Genomic DNA, 12,826 nt, shown 5'->3' with positions numbered 1-12,826 from the left:
TACAGAGGGGATTTCTTTACTTCTATTTACTCCTATTTCTATTAAAAGTCTTCTTGTAAGAAAACTGAATGCTTTTTCGTTGTTCTCAGATCCAAGGGTTTGGGTCTGTGGTCACCTATGCAAATTGGTGAGGCTTTTTATCCAACATTTCCCAGGAAAGGGGGGGTGCAAGTGTTGGGAGGATTGTTCATTGTTCTTAAGATCCAAGGGTCTGGGTCTGTAGTCACCTAGGCAAATTGGTGAGGCTTTTTACCAAACCTTGTCCAGGAAGTGGGGTGCAAGGTTTTGAGAAGTATTTTGGTGGGGGAAAGACGTTTCCAAACAGCTCTTCCCCAGTAACCAGTATTTGTTTGGTGGTGGTAGCAGCCAATCCAAGGACAAAGGGTGGAATATTTTGTACCTTGGGGAAGTTTTGACCTAAGCTGGTAAAGATAAGCTTAGGAGGTTTTTCATGCAGGTCCCCACATCTGTACCCTAGCGTTCAGAGTGGCTAAGGAACCTTGACACCCTGTGCAACAGCTTTCTCACTTAAATTTCCTGCACAGGTTTTCTTGCAACTCTCATCCCATTAACATCTTATAAAATCTCATCATATCATTAATTCAAGTCCTGCGGTGATGGGGGCATGGCAAAATGACAGGGGGAGATGACCACTGGCAGTCGTAGCCACAATCCTGCATGTAGGCAACCTTGGGACTAGTGGCTGTTCAGCTCTGTCCCCTGGGCAGCGGAGAAGTTCGGCAGCATCTTAGGTGACTGAGCAGCCTTTTTTAGGATAACACTGCTCGACACTTCTTAAGGGAAGAGGCTAGAAAAGGTGCCCTAAAATTTCCTGTCCCATAACATCTGGGCAGACTACCACAGCTGGCAGATCATCCTACAGCCGTCAAAAAACAATAAAGAAGAAAAGACTCACTTTAGGACCATGAAATGTCTGCACCCTTATGGATGGAGGTGATGCACAAAGGCCTGAGTGAAGAACAGCTCTTGTCTCCAGAGAACTGGCCTGCTATAATATTGATATTGCAGCACTGAGTGAGACTAGATTGGCCAGAGAAGGGTTCATCAGTGAGCTAGGAGGCAATTACACTTTCTTTTGGAAAGGAAAAGCAGAGGATGAAGACAGGATCCATTGAGTTGGATTTGCCATAAGAACATCACTCCTGAAACAACTTCCTGACCTCCCTGTTGGCCTGAATGAACGGCTCATGAAAGTTCGATTTCCTCCATGTCACTATCATCAGTGCCTACACCTATACTGACCATCGTGACTCCATTATCAGGTCAACCCCTGCATATGACAAACTCATCCTGCTGGAAGACTTTAACTCTAGAATTGGTAGAGACAGCAGTGACTGGAGAGGTGTGATAGGACGACATGGAGTAGGAAAGATGAAGAGCAATGGACTCCTCCTTTCGGGTAAATGCGCAGAAACAGAGTCTGCTCATCACTAACATCATCTTCAGGCAAAATGATAAATATAAAATTACATGGATGCACCCCCGGTCCAAACAATGGCACCTGATTGACTATGTTATCATATCGCCAGTGAGACATCTGCAATGTCAGAATTAGCAGAGCCATGTGTGGTGCAGAATACCGGACAGACCACAGACTGGTAAGAGCAGTGCTGAGCCTGCATATAGTGCCTTTACAGCACAAGCGTCCCAAACTTAATAGAAAATCCTTCAACATAGCAAAGCGCAAGCATGCCAACTATCAGGTGCAGTTTCAGCAGTCACTTGATGACAAGTTTTTTTCATGCCAGGCAATCACTGGCAACCCATCATAAAAATGGAACCAGTTTAAACATGTGATTATTGACACAACTAAATCAGTGCTGGGGCCAAAGAAAAGGGTATACCAGGACTGGTTCGATGAGAACAATGAGGACATCTCCAAACTCCTCAGTGACAAGCAGAAAGTATTTGTTGAATGGCAGAATGAACTCCCATCCATATTTCAAAAGGGTGTTGGGAGGCAGAGTTAAAATCTGCAAACTGCTTTGGGATTTTAGGATGAAAGGTCTGACAGTATTGTTACGGTTTCTAATCTATGATACAGAAATAAAGAGCTACATTCACTTTTGAATGTGCCAATCCTGAAATCTGGGAAATATGCTTGGACAAGTCTACATGACTAATTTACACTGATTTATTAACAATTTTACAGACCATTTTTGAAGACTTCCCCTATACCCACTGATGGTCTTCATATGTAATATGCATGTGCATAGCCAACAACTCACTGAATCTGTTCTAGTCTGCACCAAGAGTTTAGGTAAACTGGGTTCTCTTTTCAGGTAGTTTTCCAATCTTCTCCAATTTGGAGAATCCTGAAAACAATCTGCTGATTTTTCTTTTTAAAAGACCTGCATTTCAGCCCAACAGGTTGCTCTCTTGAAAGGGATCTATATCATGCTAGTGTTCTTCCTCTTCAGAGCATTAAGCAAAGGTCACTGGGATCACATGGAAATGTCCCACATCAGTCATTTTGGAAAATGGCAGGGATGGGACAGTAGTAGACCTCCCTCTGACATTATAGCTACATGTTCCTCTCATCTATTGTTCTAGTGAACCCCCATCAGTGACAGAGACGACATCTAGTTCAGGCTGTTGGTGCAGTAGGAAGAAAACTTTCTATTTTAAAATCTGTCACTAGATCAGTGTCACTTACATTTGGAAACAAACACCTTGGTTTTGACACTTATTTTCCATAAATGCCTTGACTTTGCCTGAGCACTTATGAAGCAGCAGGAAACCATTATCCTTTGACAGTGTTCTATTCCTCTGACTTATCGTCATTAAAAGTTTTGATTAAAAAAAATCTTTCGCTCCGGTCTCCTCCTGGAGGCAGCCATCTTGCTTAGAAGGGACATCTGTGGCACTAGCAGCATTTCAACACGAAATAGTAACATTTTTTTCTGATTCCTTGATCAGGAGTGAAGTAGGACAGAAACAGATGTAAAAACTGGCATTCTCCTTGCATACTACCATTGTCATAGCTGACGGCACTTCCAGCAAAACAACTGGCATCAGCAGCACAGAGGCGGCTAAAACTATTGTTTTAATTAATTTTAAAAATACCAATTCCTAGTTTGTAAGAGGAATCAGTAAACTAGTGTGGTCATAATTAACTTGAACCATCAGCTGCAATTTAAACTGCCTAGACAGTCACACTAGAAATTGCTGAAGTTGACTAGATACAAGCTATTCCTCCCTATGGTGCTGTATAAATGAGTGATAAATAGATTCGACAAAACTTGGGAAAATCCACATCCAAACTTTAGGTTTCATTCTCTTCTCACACCATTGTAAGTCAAATGAGCCAAATTTGTTCACGATTAAGAATAAAATTCAGCTAACTTTCTCCACCTCTAGAGTTCTCCCATGTTCTGTACTAAGGTTCCATAGCAAAGGCAAGACAAACTGTTCTTGTAATATATTCAGGAAAGAAAAACAAAGATAGAAACGAAACAAAGAAACAGAAGGAAAAACAAAAAGAAAAATCATTTTCTCTATTTCCAGTCTCACATGTTCAAAAGAGTTGAAAGGTTGGATGTTTATTTGGAGCAAGTTTCTGCACCTATTTGAGGTTCGTTCATTTACTTTATAAACAATTCACCAAATGAATCTGATAATAGCTGGCTAAGGAAGGTGAGTTTCACTTTCATTTAAGAATAAAATTAGTTTATCATCATCTAATTTCACCTAAGAAGAGGATCTATCCTGAATGTGTAGAGAAGTGGATTCGGACCTATACTACTTTTCTATTTTTAGTAACCTATCAACAACTCAATTTCCATCAAATCAGTTTTCTGAAGCAGCAATTACGTACACTGCAGATTAAGGTTCCACTAATTTATGTTTCTATTAGAGGTAAATTGGCAAGCACATGGCATTGCAAAGAATTAACTGCAAAACTTCTGTTAATATCATGTGTCACCTGGTAAAACCCCCACACAATGACTTCAAATTTTACCTCTTGTAGGTTGACAGGTAAGACCTATAAAAATCATATATAGCTTACTTCTATTGCTATGACTACTAACTAAATGTGCTTTAAATAGTCTCAATCAAATTTAGTGCTAGTGAAGCATTTGAGATTGACAACAATCCACTATCTACAGAACAGGTACAAGCTTCCCTGTTCAGTTACTAATGTCTTTGCTAACCCTATGATGGAAGAACTGTCAAAAGTAACTCATTCTCAATTCCAATTTAATCTTTAGTCTCTGCTGCACTCCCCAGAAAGGTCCAGTTAGTACTACTTGTGGACTGTAACTACAAACAGATTTCACATAGGCAGAGGTGAATGTACGATATACCGGTAAGAAAAGCCGACAGTACCAGCAGGGCTGCTGATGGGACAGGGGGAGGGGCAAAAGGGGCAGCTGCCCCGGGGCCGAGCAATTTAAAAGGGCCCATAGCTCCTGGCAGTGGCCGGAGCCCCAAGCCCTTTAAATTGCTGCCAGAGCCCCAGGGCTCCCAGCCACCACCACTGCTATCCTGAGACTCCGGCAGTAATTTAAAGGGCCCGGAGCTCCGGCCGCTGGCACAGTAGCACCAGCCAGAAATGCCAGGGCTCCTGGCCACCACTGCTGCACCAGCAGCCAGAGCCCCAGACCCTTTAAATCAGAGCCAGAGCCACCTGTTACCCCCACCTTGCCCAGGACCCCGGCCGCCCTGAGTGCCGGTAAGTCCCTTAAGTTACTTTCACCCCTGCACACAGGCCACAAGAAGTTAATCACTTTCAGACCATAAAGCAGGCCTAGATCCAAACTGGTAATCTAAAAGTTGAAAGGCTCTAGAGTTGGCATCAATTCCCTGCAAGCAAGCCTCTTTATTAGGCTTTACTTATCCTCCAACTCTCTTGTTAAATCTAGGCTAATACATACATAAAAAATCTTTATTAAAAATAATAGCTACCATTCACTATGCTGTAAGTGGACAACAGATTTCACTAAGCTCAAAAGTTTGTCTTTCTCACCGACAGAAGTTGGTACAGTAAAAGATATTACCTTACCCACTTTGTCTCTCTAATATCCTTGCACCAACATGGCTACGACAACATTGAATAATATAAATCTGAGTCAGAGTGTGGGACCAGGGCAGGGAGGGAGCCTGTCTGAGCCCTGCTGCATACCACTGCCACCCTGGAGCCACTCCAGGTAAGCGGTGCTGGCCCCGAACCCCTCCTGCACCCCAACCCCCTGCCCTGAGCCCCCTGCCGCACCCCTCCTGCACCCCAACCCCCTGCCCTGAGCCCCCTGCCGCACCCCTCCTGCGCCCCAACCCCCTGCCCTGAGCCCCCTCCCACACCCTCCTGCACCCCTGCCCTGAGCCCCCTCCCACACACCACATCCTTCCTGCGCCCCAACCCCGTGCCCTGAGCCCCTTCCTGCACCCCGCACTCCCTCCCACACCCCACACTCTCTCCCACACCCCAACCCCCTGCCCCAGCCCTACATTCACGGCCCTGTATGCAATTTCCCCATCCAGATGTGGCCCTCAGGCCAAAAAGTTTGCCCACCCCTGTTTTAGAGGGAGCAAGTTAAAAAGTTTAAAGATTAAAGTTAAAGTTGCACAGACAATTGTGGACCTGGCATTTTCTAACGTTTGAAGGCTTGACTTTGAAACCTCATTTCTGTTTGTAATTAAATTAGCGCACATTACAGAGTAGGCTGACAACAACATAGATGGCAACCTGTAACATGCTGCTGACAAATAACCCCACTCTGCCTAAATGTATTAGTATTTTTAAGAATGGAAAAAATGTTAACACTGCTTCAACGTACAAAGGATGAGGATAACACTATATTGTCAGGCAACCAATTGAAAAATATAATACCTTTGCGCATATATATATTTTAATTACACACACATATACACACACAAATTACAAATGCACTAATGCACATTAAATACAATCAGGAGGAACTGAATTAAAGAATGGGAGTTATCTCAGGTAATACAAAACAAAGCCACTAACATTTTATAAATGAACACAACAGCTAAACTCAAAAAAGAAATTACCAACCCCACTAACTATAATTCAAATCATGGTTAAAAAACAATATGGTCAACTGCAATAGAAGTGTCGTACTAATATAGAGCAATATTACTTAACATATTCACATTCTTCTAGAAACAGACATACCAGGAAAAATATTATAAGCAGAGGTGGGACTGACATCTTCAATTAAGAAAGCCAAATATTTTCTATTATAAGATGTATTTATATTAAACCATGATACACATTTAATAGTGTCTTCAAAACCGATTTAGTGTTGATGTTGAAGCTGTAGCTTAACATTTTCATGTTTTAAAATTAGGGGTGTGTATAAACAAACAATCTGGTTATTTTCAGTGTATTTTTATATACTCACAGAGGCCTAGATACTACAATGGGATTAGCTAGTGTGGCTGTGTGTCAGTGGGACTCCACAAGGTTCTATGCTATCATACTCTGCCTTTAAAATTTTGTTTCTATAACCATCTAAAACCATAACGTACAATTAGAGCTATAAATCAACCTGTGTAATTTATACAAAATTAGACTTCTAGAATTAAAAGCAACATACACAGATAGCTAGATCATACAGAAATACTTTGATATATATAAAAAGGGGAAATGCATTCTTACTGTCTTGTTAAGAGCTCAGATTTGTAAGGGAAACAGTACTGAAGTAATGAGGACTGAACCAACATGTTCCAAGTATTAATACTACAATGTTGGGAGTGAGTACTAAGTTTCAGAGCAGCTGCATAACAGCAGTTAATAACATGTTGGGGTTTTTTTTTAAATGTGTTTTAAATATGTGATTCTTTTTCCTGATTATGCTGAAGGTTATTTTCCTTAATTGGAAAAAAGCCTCTAAAAAGAGTCAATATCCTTTAAAGATGGTAGCATTGAACAGTAACTGTATAGTAAAGAACTACCTGGTAAGTGGCAAGAGGGTGGGAAGGAAACGGGTGGAAAGATTACATAGTAGCATTTGAGGCTTAAAAAAAAAAAAAAAAACCTGATAAGCCAGGAATGTTCAAATCAACTGTATTCTAAAAATGTGCAACTCAAATTGGAATACAACTCAAAGTCATAGTTTGCTTCCTTGATGTATGATGTAATCAAAATGACATCAGTGGGAGTTTTGCCTACATGAGGTCTGTAGGAAAAAAGATGAAATATAGTAGTGTGTATAATTAGTTATACACTGAAGACACTAACCAGTTGTCTGTGTCTCAAACCACAGAAAAAACTTAGACTGTTGTATTAATTTAGATGGAAAATAGGTTATAGTAACACCTGTGGCCCTAGTTACAATCTAACATTAAACAGTGTTAAATTCCAGGGTTAGGTATACAGAGACCCCTGTTTGCTTAGTACCATGGCAAACACACTATTAAAAATCTTTTTAAGTCTTTTATTAAAGATACAGAAAGGAAGGAAAAACAGGTAAAGCATATGAAATGTAAAGTATTAAATAAGGCATTCATTTTAACAACCTCCCTTTGTTCCTTTTCCCTTTAGCAGAAGTGGGTTTTAAAAGGGAAAAACCCTTTGTTTGACAGTCTCCTAGATGGTATTAAATATGGTAACTGTCCTTTTGAGGAAAAGATGTTTGAGATGAGCTGGAGCTGTTATTGCGGCTGTTGTTAAAGTCCTTTCACCCCAGGTGGTGTTTGAAAGGCTACTGGAGCTGGTAGGGGTGATGTCGTCATCTGGCTCCCTGGGTCTGGCCAGGGCATTTCTTAGGATCAAGATGATGAAGGCCTGGGGTCCCATGGGGGTGGCAACCATGAATTGGTGAAGCTTGCTCCAGTACCCTCCCTCTACTCTTCTTTTTGTTCTTTCCTACTTTTCTCACATCATCTCTTTCTTTTAAGGACTCAGAAAGGAATTGATAGGTGGAATAGCCCAATCCCTCGTTATTTTGTCCATCAATTAGGCCTAATATTCTACACCCCAGTTCTGGTTCATCAATTTCCAGTTCCACATCTGTTTCTAACAAGCATAATTTCAACAGTCCTTGGATTATATCAACATAGTCTTTTTGGTTTAGACTAGTCCAGTTTCTCTGCCGGTTTTCTTGTACCTGTTCCCATCCACTTTTGCTGTTATACATTGTGACATTTTATGAATTTACAATTACTTTTTACAACTATCAGGGAGTAGCAGTGTTAGTCTGTATTCACAAACAACAACAACGAGTCCAGTGGCACCTTAAAGACTAACCGATTTATTTGGGCATAAGCTTTCATGGTTTTTTACCCATGAAAGCTTATGCCCAAATAAATCGGTTAGTCTTTAAGGTGCCACTGGACTTGTTTTTACAACTAAAATCATTAAGTATGTAGGCCCAATTGTCACAACATCTCTCTTCACATCTAGGTGAACTTAAACTAGACTCCTGATAACCTAAGGCACCTTTAACTTCAGTACAAACAGAAGAAATACAGTTTTAGCCATGATTAAATATTTTATAGATACACTGTAGTATAATATAGAGAAAGGGCTGATTCTCTGATAACTTCTATTGCTGTGAATCAGGAGTAACTCTACTGCTGTCACTGATGTGAGAGAGAGAGAGAATGAGGTACAAAGTACTGCTAGTACAGGGCTCAGCAACCTTCACCATGCGGCCCGTCAGGTTAATCCACTGGTGGGCCGCAAGACATCTTATTTCCATTGACCATCTGCAGGCATGGCCCCCCACAGCTCCCAGCGGCCACGATTCGCCGTTCCTGGGAACTGCGGGAAGCAGCACGGGCCGCAAGGACATAAAATCACAGACAGGTCACAAATGAAAAAGAAAAATTCACGGAATCAGTGATCTGTCCATGACTTTTACTAAAAATATCCGTGACAAAAATCTTAGCCTTAATCATAACCGATAACATCACATACTTATTCTTTTTATTCAAATAAATCAAGTCACCTTAAAATGGTGATTAAGTCATAAATTGTATACAGGAAAGAGATATATTCATTCCATAATTATCTCCAAAACAGCTATTTGGTAGTCACAGGAGTCTGTTAATAGTTGTATTAGTAATACAGAGCTCCTGCTTTATGAGAATCACAAAGAAGTTTTAAATTATTATAAATTTGACTATCACAAAAATCCCATAGGAGCTGGGGAAATTTTATTGCATCCATTTTATAGACAGGGAAACTGAGGCACAGAGGTTAAATGACTGGCCCAAGATAATTCAGAAGTCAATAACGGTCTGAAATATAGTTCTGTTCTCCTAGCCAACACAGTCTTACACTTTACACAAAATTGGGGTTGGGGTGCGGGAGAAGGTGAGGGTTCTGGATGGGGGTGTGGGCTCTGGGGTGGGGCAAGGGCTCCAGGGGGTCCACTGGGGATGAGGAGTTTGGGGTGTAGGAGGGTGCACTGGGCTGGGACCGAGGGGTTCAGAGGGCAGGAGGGAGATCAGGGCTAGGGCAAGGGTACGGGAAGGGGTGCAGGCTCCGGCTGGGGGTGCAGGCTCTGGGGTGGGGCTAGAGATGATGTGTTTGGGGTCCAGGAGGGTGCTCCAAACTGGGATTGAGGGGTTCAGAGGGTGGGAGTGGGAGATCAGGGCTGGGGCAGGGGGTTGGAGTGTGGGGAGAGGCTCAGGGGTGCAGGCTCTGGGCGGCATTTACCTCAAGCGGCTCCTAGAAGCAGCAGCACATCCTTCTCCGGCTCCTACATGCAGGTGCGGTCAGGCGGCTCTGCACACTGCCCCATCTGCAGGCACCACCCCTGCAGCTCCCATTGGGATGCCGGAGCAGGGCCATGCCGCGGTTTCTAGGAGCCACATGGAGTGGCCCCCAATCCTGCTCCCCGGCTGGAGCACCGGAGCAGGGCAAGCTCCAGACCCCACTCCCCAGCCGAGCTCGAGGGCCAGCTTAAAATGGCTGGTGGGCCAGATCCAAGCCGCAAGCCGTAGTTTGCCCACCCCTGTTCTAAAGGAAAGTTTTACAGACACAGACATAGCAGTGTTACCAGGCAGGTACCACTGGAAGCACAGCCTGTTCTGCCAATGCTAAACCACATGGCAGGGTGAGTATGAAGGTCACTGCACACTCCTTGAATTCTCTGCATCTTACAGAAACACCTCAGCTTAATAACTTTGTTTACTTTTACGGTGGATAGGCACAATAATTCGTTGAGTGTTCAACGCCCTTCCCCTGCATGGGGGAAGGGCAACGTTCTGGAGGTTGCTTTCCAGGATGCAGCGTAAAACAGGCAAGCATGCTTGGTTCACAGCATTTGGTGGGACTTGAGGGGATGGGGGGAGGATGAACTGAGTTGTTCTGTTCATTTGAGAATGAACCTTTTGTAAAGAATACCTGTAATAGCTTTTGGGGTTCATTACCAACTTAATATTTTGGTTACACTCACAAACCTGAGCAGAAACTAACACAAACCAGCTCTAGGGTAAATAAATGGAGGAGAATATCTTTTGTCTATACTTTTGGAGGGGAAAGCAGCATTTTTCTACAGTTTTTGATCAAATCAGGAAAAATTTTAAAAATACACAAACTGTATTTAGTGGCATGGAGCATATTCGGTTAAAAGGATATTTTTTTAAAGTTGTTTTCAGCTCAGAAGTGGTTTATTTTTCTGGGAGGAAGGATGAGTACAAATCTGGTTTAAAAAAAATCTATATGACAACATAGAACTTGCAGAGGGTTGATGAACAACTGAGTTATGTATGGTTAGAAGTACCTTCACTTGTAAATTGTACACTTGTTTATCGAATACAGTTAGAAAAGCTGTTGTTTATTAGTTATCTTGCAGCTTTGCACTCGCTGTTAAACATGCTATAGAGAGACTCCTACCACAATTGCTTATGCACTTTTTTAAATAGTAAGTGCACCAGACAACCTCAAATGCAAATAAAGGTGTTAGAAAAAATTAATAGACTTAACACTATTCATTTGGGACAATAGTCCTTGAAAATGCTTTCAGTGACAGAGCTATTTAAATTTAAACTAGACACCGGTGCTGGACAAATGGAGAAGATTATTTGCAAACGTTTGTGCAAATACTGAATGGCACTTTGATTTAGCAATGTGTGTTTTTCACATTTACACACATTAAATGCTCTCCATACAACTATTCGCAGAAAGTAGATGATCTAATAGTCTTCTGTTACAGGCATAATCAAGAAACTAGTTTTGGAATTAAACCAAACACAGTTCATGCAGAAGCCTAAGTAGTGGGTGAAGGCAGAGTCATCCAGTCAGAGAACATAAACTATACCATATGACTTAAGTGACCAATCATACATCTTGAAGAGCAAATTCTAACTTCTGAATGAATCATCTCTTTCAGAACCTCAAATGGCTCCTTTTGAATTCTGTTCTAAAAAACAAGGACAAAAAAAAAACAACCAGAGTATGGAGATGAAGATTACTAAAAATAGATAAGCAGGCTACCAAGACAAAGAGACACAGGAGAGACTTCCATGTAACATTCCTTTCTCCTCCCCACCACACACCCAGTAACAAATATCCACACAGGTCTTGAAAATCAGAAAAGTAAGCATACAGAAAAGTGAGCAACTAGAAGGATCTCATACTACATGAGACAGCTGCATGTCTGAAATGAGATGAGGAAGATATTCAACAGAGAGCTGGATTATGCTGCGTCCTTTAACTCTACCCTCAGACTCACTTGTAGTTTCTTGTTCACATTTAATAGGTTCAGGAGGATAACCTCAGGAAACTTGCTATAAAATATAAGGAATTACATTGTCAATATTTAGGTTTACAAGACAGACTTGGGCATTCACTCACATCCTTACTACAAACAAATACCACATTTTAAATTGCACCATAAATATTGCAATATCCCTTTAAAAAAAAAAGATGCCAACAATCTGATCTTTTGTCTCTAGGGTACATTTTATATATATATATATATATACACACACACATACATATACACACACACCATATTTAAAATATACCTTTCTTTTGGTCTGATCCTGCTTAAATTCAAAGGCAAAGCTGCATTATTTCAATGAGGGCAGGATCAGGCCCAGGCCCATATACCATGATATAATATTGCTGGGTGCTGTTAAATCACTGATGTGCTCCCTCGCCCCCACCGCCACCGCAGCTATATCTCAGTGGTAGAAATTCTTATCTACGTATTATAGACCGAAATTAAAAGCTTTGCCCCAGACATTCTTTAAGTTTTGCAAGGGAGAGATGTTCAGAATTCAAACTAGGATCAAAATCAGAATGTTGCTGTTAGTCTTAAGCTCCAGTTCTGAACACCCAGATCCTAGTTTTGTATCTGAAGCACATTTATCTAGCCACAGGGTGTGAAATGCTTTGGGAGAAAACAAATGCAATATAAATACATATATTTTGCTAAGATAGTCTCTTCAATCACATCACTTCTACAATGTCTTGACAAAGCTTCAGGTCAATTTCCAAATATACCCACTTAGGCAGAAATTGGAAGTTGATGAAATACAAGGAGTTAAATCTTCATCTCAATGTATGTGAAGAAATGTTTCAGAGTAACAGCCGTGTTAGTCTGTATTCGCAAAAAGAAAAGGAGTACTTGTGGCACCATTTGTGCTGGAAATGGCCCAACTTGATCATCATACACATTGTAAGGAGAGTGATCACTTTAGATAAGCTCTTACCAGCAGGAGAGTGGGGTGTAGGGGGGTATTTTTTCATGCTTTGTGTGTATAAAAAGATCTTCTACACTTTCCACAGTATGCATCCGATGAAGTGAGCTGTAGCTCACGAAAGCTTATGCTCAAATAAATTGGTTAGTCTCTAAGGTGCCACAAGTCCTCCTTTTCTTTA

The 12,826-nt window shown here is 41.4% G+C and overlaps 1 long non-coding RNA gene across 1 annotated transcript in view; it reads right to left on the bottom strand.

Annotated features, from left to right (window-relative positions):
• Positions 1–10,007, bottom strand: part of LOC140914486 (uncharacterized) — a 48,206-nt gene extending 38,199 nt beyond the window's left edge. The window contains exon 1 of the long non-coding RNA XR_012159878.1: positions 9,653–10,007. This is a non-coding gene — a long non-coding RNA (uncharacterized lncRNA). The remainder of the gene's footprint in view (positions 1–9,652) is intronic.
• Positions 10,008–12,826: the final 2,819 nt, after the last annotated feature.

Source organism: Lepidochelys kempii, chromosome 7 (assembly GCF_965140265.1).
Source record: "Lepidochelys kempii isolate rLepKem1 chromosome 7, rLepKem1.hap2, whole genome shotgun sequence".
Classification (NCBI taxonomy): domain Eukaryota; kingdom Metazoa; phylum Chordata; order Testudines; family Cheloniidae; genus Lepidochelys; species Lepidochelys kempii.
This window is presented reverse-complemented; position numbering and strand designations above follow the sequence as displayed.